Here is a 6,888-nt window from a genome sequence, read left to right as displayed (position 1 = left end):
TAAAAATAAATTAATAAATAAAAAGAAGTGGGAGTGATGGTGTCAACAGTCAATGGCAGGACAACATTCACAGGTGATCAGCACAAACAGCCATCTGACCAGGATCAATAGTATTACAATCATTCTGGAACAAAGTACAGGGTGTGTGAATTTTGCAGCAAAATCTGAATTGCCGTCTTCTCAATGTACTCCTTCCTCTCTGTGGAAGAGAAATTATAGGAGCACCAGAGCGTGGCATGTGAATTAAAGTGGCTGCATCTGACATGGCTTAATGTCTGGTCTGAGTCTTATACCTAGAATCTTGAGAAATGAGCCAGAAGCCAGACTAGTATTCATCAATGCTCAAGATCCTGAAAGGAGGGAGAAATGGCGGAGAAGGGATTGTGGTGGGACCAATCACCGTGGCGGTGAGGCTGCTTTCCCCCTTCTCTCTATTCAGTGAGTGCATACACACTGCGCCAAAATTTAAAAAAAGAAAAAGCAGAAACAAAGCAGAAGTCTAAAACCTTACCTTGATATACATGATGCTTGACCTAAAAGAAGAAACAAAAAAAGATGTCAAAACATATTATTTGGAAATATCTAGAGCTCCTATGATAAAATAATCAAAATAGTAACCAATGAAAATATGATAATGAATTAGACAATATAAACTCATGGGATTAAAAATAAAAGTTTAGAAAGAACCCTCTCTTTAGGTAAAAATACAATATAAGGCATTTTTGATAAAAACCATAAAGAAAAAAATCTATTTTTGTTAAAACAACCTAGAAATGTAGACTATTTATATTTTTTCTGTTAATAATCTACCTCTTTTTTTTAAAAAAAAAAAACCCTGTTTTAAGATTCATAATGAAGGCTCGAACCAAGCATTGTTTTACAAGGCTCCACAAAAAATAAAAGACAAAAATCTTTGTAGTAATATGCCTCTTTCAATCATCAGAAACCATCTTTGAAATGTAAATATAGCCAGGTGTCTCCATGGGTAAACACATAAACAAGCACAGTCTTGTCCATTCACTAAACTGCTAAAATTGTGGACAGCCAAATCGGATATATAGGGAAAGTTGGTCAGAGAAAATTAACTAAAAGAGAAATGGCAGAGAACTTTTGCAGAATGGATAAAAAGTGCTTCTCAACCATGAGCCATCCCCAGGAGACTTCATAAAAAGACAACTAAATGAAATCCAGACAGGTTCTTATTTTTCCACCATGTAAGAAACATTTTCCGGACACCCTAGAACAAATTTTCTCTTTTGGAAGTGTTAAGTGCTGATCAGGTAGAGAGTCTATAGAATAATCTTGCCACGATTTTGGAATATAATGAGAGCATCAGAAAACCACTTAAAATAATTTTTATGATAGAAAATGTAAACAGAAAATCAAGGGTGTTCTTTGAACTTTGCATCTTGCTCAGGAAACACTGAACTTCCTGTACTCACGTCATCCCACCTGCAGGCAGGGATAAATGGGAAGACGAATGTGTCATAAAAATTTTTGATATAGTTGTTCCCCCAACACTGTCCCTCTTGTTTTGTTCAATATGATTTGTTACCTTCACTGAATCCAAGTTCACAAATATGTGAGTATGATCAAATAAAGTACTTTGAGAGAAAGGGACAATATTCACATAATTTATCATTGTGTACTATAATTTTTAAACTTTATCATTATTACTGATCTCTTCTTGTGCGTAATTTACAAATTAAACTTGATCATTGATGGGTATGTCTATATAGTCCCCAAATTAGAATGATTCTACTTACTACATTTTTTACTTTATAATAGTGCAAAAGCAATATGCTCTCATAAAAAAACCAGTATTTCTAGAATTCCATTTCTCCCATTTAGTACAATATTCAATAAACATATGAGATAGTCTACACTTAATTATGAAATACATTTTGTGTTGAATGGTTTTCCACAACTACATGCTAAAGTAACTATTCCAAACATGTTTTCCATAGGCTAGGTTATGATGTTTGGTACGTTAAGTATATTAAATTATTTCCAATTATGTTATTTTCAATATGGTGGGTTTTAGGGGACATAAGCCCATCACAAGTTGGGGAACACATCTATACAAGAAGATTTAGCACGTACAGAATTGGGTGCTATCCCCAGTTTTTCCTGGAGGTTCTTAAATAGGTTACTCTGCAGATAATGGGGAAACTATTGTATTTAGTTTTTTCTTTTTGACAGAAAATATTTGTAAACTGTAGTATTCAATTGAGGCTATGTTGTTTTCTTCACTGAATTCTTTATTAAGAATGTCCTCTTGAAATGGCAACTGTGGTTAGAATTTCAGTTTGGTCAGCCTGGAACACACAGGCCACTTGCATGTGCTGGAGAAGAGCTCATGGGTCAGAGATGCCAAAGGCTGCAGGACTAGAGGAAGCAGATCTGAGTGTGAGCAGACCCCGTGGAGTGTGCTCATATCTTTCTCTCACTCATGCACATGCATGTGCTCTACGATGATTAAAGAAATGATTAGAAAAATGAATATATACACTGAAATATGTTGAATGAGGGTGGGAATACAACACTGTTCGTGCAACTATTTTCAAAGTGATGGGTGGGGGAATTTTTGTACCGTTCTTGCAAATTTCAAGATTATTTCAATATAAAGTGATGAGACTGTTGACTTCCTTGCACATCTTACATTAGCCTTTAAAATATTTTTCCCAATCTAATGGGAAAAAGAATGAGTCTTATTTTACCAATTGTCATAGCACTAACCACCTTCTAACATACCATGCACCTTATTTACCATACCTACTGTATATCTTCTTTCTCTGTTTATTCAGTGATTCTTAATCCTTACCACCCCAAGGAACATCTGACTTACAGCACGAGGCAGACACCAAAGATCTGAAGAAAGGCTGAAGGGATGACATCTACTGAGCCCTCAATAAATTACAGGGATGACCAGCCTTACTGCCCCCCTACTGTAATGTAGGAGCACAGGGGCAGAGAACTGAGCTCTGTGCACTGGGACATCTCAGAACCTGGGTCAGTTCCCGGCAGGCACACAGCCTCCCTGAGGTGGTGTGTAGACACTAACCCAGCTCTGAAGGGCCACGGTGGCTCCAGGGTCAGTGGTGTTCCATCCTCATGGCCACCCCACAGTTACTAGAGCAGGTTCCAGAGCAGGTCAGATGGGCGGCCCGACCCAGGAGGTTGGGGCGAAGACCTGGGGGCCTGGGGCCGCTGCTCGGGCTCCCTGTGGCTCACCTTGTCCTGGGGCTGCCTCTCCTGGAAACCCCTAGGGACTCTCACCTCCCCGGCCTCCTGGACCAGCTAGTTCGGGGCTCACCTCCTCTTCCTGCCCTTCTAGGGGCGCCTCCCGGTTTTAGTTTGTGGATTGTACAGTCCAATATACCTACCTGTGCTTCCACATGCTAAACATTTACAAAGTGATGGATAAGAAATATAATTAAACACTTTATTTCTAGTCAAAGTTGACCTAACACTGCAAGACTCAACATCCTACATTCTAGTTGTATGATCTCAAGATCCACAGATTTCTTCAGTATCTGACCAACAGGACCAAGGAAATTGCTTCCTTGTGGCCAGAGAGCATGATGATAGGAGTCCTAGTCAAAACAACTACTTTGTTTTTCTCTTTTTGTCTTGGTTGATTTGTGGATTTTTCCATTTCATCTTCATATGTTGGGACTATCGACCAGATCTTCAGCACACCTTGTGGCCAGAGAGCATGATGATAGGAGTCCTAGTCAAAACAACTACTTTGTTTTTCTCTTTTTTTCTTGGTTGATTTGTGGATTTTTCCATTTCATCTTCATATGCTGGGACCAGATCTTCAGCATGTTATCCTAGGAGCCACTGTAAAATTTAGTTCCTGAGCTATTCACACTTCAGCAGGACCTCTGCAGCAATGCAAATCTTTCACTTTGTTCCTCTCTGTGTTCCACTCCCACAAGAGAATTCTCTGATCCACAGAAGCATTCAGTGGTAAGCAAGATAAATTGTCCTTCTTTCACCCAGGCACATCTTTTACAACATCTGTACGTCCCACAGTTGTCATTATTGACTTTCCTTCCAAGAACCAGACTGAGAAAATTACAAGGTCCTTGAGTGAGGTTAGTGGTGTCTGGCTCTTTTATTCAGTCATCACTAACTCCAAAATAGAACGTATAACTGCATTTTATGGAAATACGGGTTATGGAAATGTAGACTCCATTTATGCAGTAACTTATAGTCAATGACTTTTTTCTTTTTTGTTGTGTCAGTAATATGTACTAAAGAAATCATGAACACACACTTTCTAAAGCTGTTGGACTGTCTGGAATCAGGTTCCCACTAAGAAGAATTCCAAATTCTGGCCAGAAATTTTAACACAAATCAAATTGAAGAGATGCCTGTCTCCAGCATTAGCACCCAGAGTCAAGCATATGTGAAAGGGAGCTGAAAGGCACAATAGATTCCCATGAAAAAGTTAAAATGAGGTCAGTTGGTGTGACTGCTCCTATAAAGGCACAGCAGGATCAGTTACAACTACAGGGCAGTGTAAAAGCAGGCCTTTTCACAATGTCAAACTTTGCTCATCTCTTTTTAATACTAAGTGCTCTATTTGTCTGGGCCAGTTGCAGTCTCCCAACTTGAAAGCTGTTTGAGCTCACTGTGTATTCTGGTTACCAGTCCCTTATCTGACTCATACTTTACAAAAATATTTTCTTATTCTGAGAGCTGTTGATTCACGGTAATTATTGTGTCTTGCCATGCAGAAACTTCTTAATCTGATGTAATCCCACTTGTTTATTGTTGGGATTATTGACTGCTTTGGGTGTCTTATTTAAGAAGTCTTTGTCTACCCCAATGACTCCTAGAGTTTCCCCAGTGTTTTCCAGTAGTTTTACAGTTTGAGTAATTAATTAGGTTTAGATCTTTGATCCACTTTGAGTTGATTTTCGTCGATGGTAAGAGGTAGGGATTTAGATTAATTTCTCTACAGGTGGATACCCAGTTTTTCCAGCATCACTTGCTTAAGAGGTTTCCCTTTTCCCACTGGATTGACTGGTACCATTTAAAAAATATCAGTGGGCTGTGTGTTTGGGAGTTCATTTCTGGAGTCTCTATTCTGTTTCATAGGTCCATTTGTCTGTTTCTGTAACAATACCATGGTGTTTTGATTATAACAGCTTTATTATATATTTTCTGGTCAGGGAGTGAGATGCCGCCCACTGCAATATTCTTGTGTGGGATTGCTTTGGCAATATGAGGTCTTTTAAGATTTCAGACAAGTTCTATGATTTTCTTTTCTAGATCTGTGAAAGTGTCTCTGGCTCTTTGATTGGGATTGCAATAAAAATGTAGATTAATTTGGGGAAAATTTCCATTTGCATTATATTAATTATTCCAATCCAGGGACATGGGATATCCTTCAAAAATTTTTGTGTTATTTTCAATTTCTTTCTTTCTTTCTTTTTTCTTTTTGTACTTTTCTTGTGGAGGTCTTTAACTTCTTTGGTTAAATTTACTCCTAGGTGTCTTATATACTTTTTGTGGCTATGGTGAATGGAATTACTTTCTTCAGTTCTATCTCAGTCTGCCTGCTGCTCGTGTATAGAAGTGCTATAGATTTTCTATGTTGATTTTGTATCCTGCAGATTTACTGTATTCATGTATTACTTCCAGGAATTTTTTCATGGATATCATTGGGTCTTCTATCTATACAATCATGTAATTGCAAATAGAGATAATTTCACCTCGTCTTTACCTATTCAAATGCCTTTTATTTTATTCTCTTTTCTGATTGTATTGGTGAGGACTTCTACTACTACATTGAAAAGGAGTGGAGAAGGTGGGCATCCTTGTCTTGTACCAATTTTTAGTGGAAAAGCTTTCATATTTTCACCATTCAGGATGATGTTAGCTATGAATTTTTCATAGATAGCTTTTACTGTGTTCAGGAATGACCCTTCTATACCAATTATCTGTGAGTCTTGATCATGAAGGGATATTACATCTTATATAATGCATTTTTCCATTAATTGATATCACTATATGGGTTTTATCTCTCTTTATGTTAATATGGTACATTACCTTTATGGTTTTACATATATTGAACCCACCTTGCATCCCTGGAATAAAGCCTCTCTGGTCATGATGCATAATCTTTTTTTCTTTGTTGTTGGATATGATTTTCTAGTATCTTATTGAGAATCTTTGCATCTATATTCATCAGAGATATTGGTCTATAGTTTTCCTTCCTTGTCCTCTCCTTGTCTGTTTTAAGGATAAGAGTTATGAGGGTGTCACAGAAGTAATTAGGGAGAGTTTGACCCTTTTGGATCTTTAGAAATAACTTGAGTAGAATGGGAACTAACTCTTCTTTAAAAGTTTTGTAGAATCAGAGGTGAAGCCATCAATCAGGGATTTTCTTTGTTGGGAGGTCATTTATTACTGATTCAGTTTTCTGGTTTGTTATGGGCACTGCCCTGGCATCCTGGCACAAGTACACAAGTGCACATTGGCTGTGCTCTACCTTTCCACTGTCAGCTATGGCTGATATGCCATGGAGAATGTGCCTGCTAACCAGACTGAATGGATTTTCCTTCTGCTTGGTTTTGTTCCCCTTAGTAGCTTAGAAATAAATTATTCCCTAATCATGTAGTATTCTGTTATTTGGAACATGTGTTCTTGATTGAACTTGTAGAATATGGATGCAATGTTTGACTCACACACCTGCTCCAGGGAACTGGGGGGAGATCAATGACTCGCAAAGACTGTAAGGGTGCTATGAGAGTCAATGTTGGCATAGACTTAAGAGTAGGCATTGAGTTCTCTTCCCCATCCCTCACTATTCTGCCATCTTTAAGACCAAGCTTCAGAGAATAGCTGGGGCTTGTGAAGCACCTGTGACTA

At 38.1% G+C, this 6,888-nt stretch overlaps 1 pseudogene; it reads right to left on the bottom strand.

Moving 5' to 3' along the window:
- Positions 1 to 3,333: 3,333 nt before the first annotated feature.
- On the bottom strand, positions 3,334 to 4,074 carry LOC102476634 (ribosome biogenesis protein WDR12 pseudogene; annotated as a pseudogene).
- Positions 4,075 to 6,888: the final 2,814 nt, after the last annotated feature.

This window comes from Tupaia chinensis, unplaced genomic scaffold, assembly GCF_000334495.1.
Source record: "Tupaia chinensis unplaced genomic scaffold, TupChi_1.0 Scaffold146762_1, whole genome shotgun sequence".
Lineage (NCBI taxonomy): Eukaryota > Metazoa > Chordata > Mammalia > Scandentia > Tupaiidae > Tupaia > Tupaia belangeri.
Note: the sequence above shows the minus strand (reverse complement) of the source record. Positions and strands in the feature narration are given on the sequence as shown.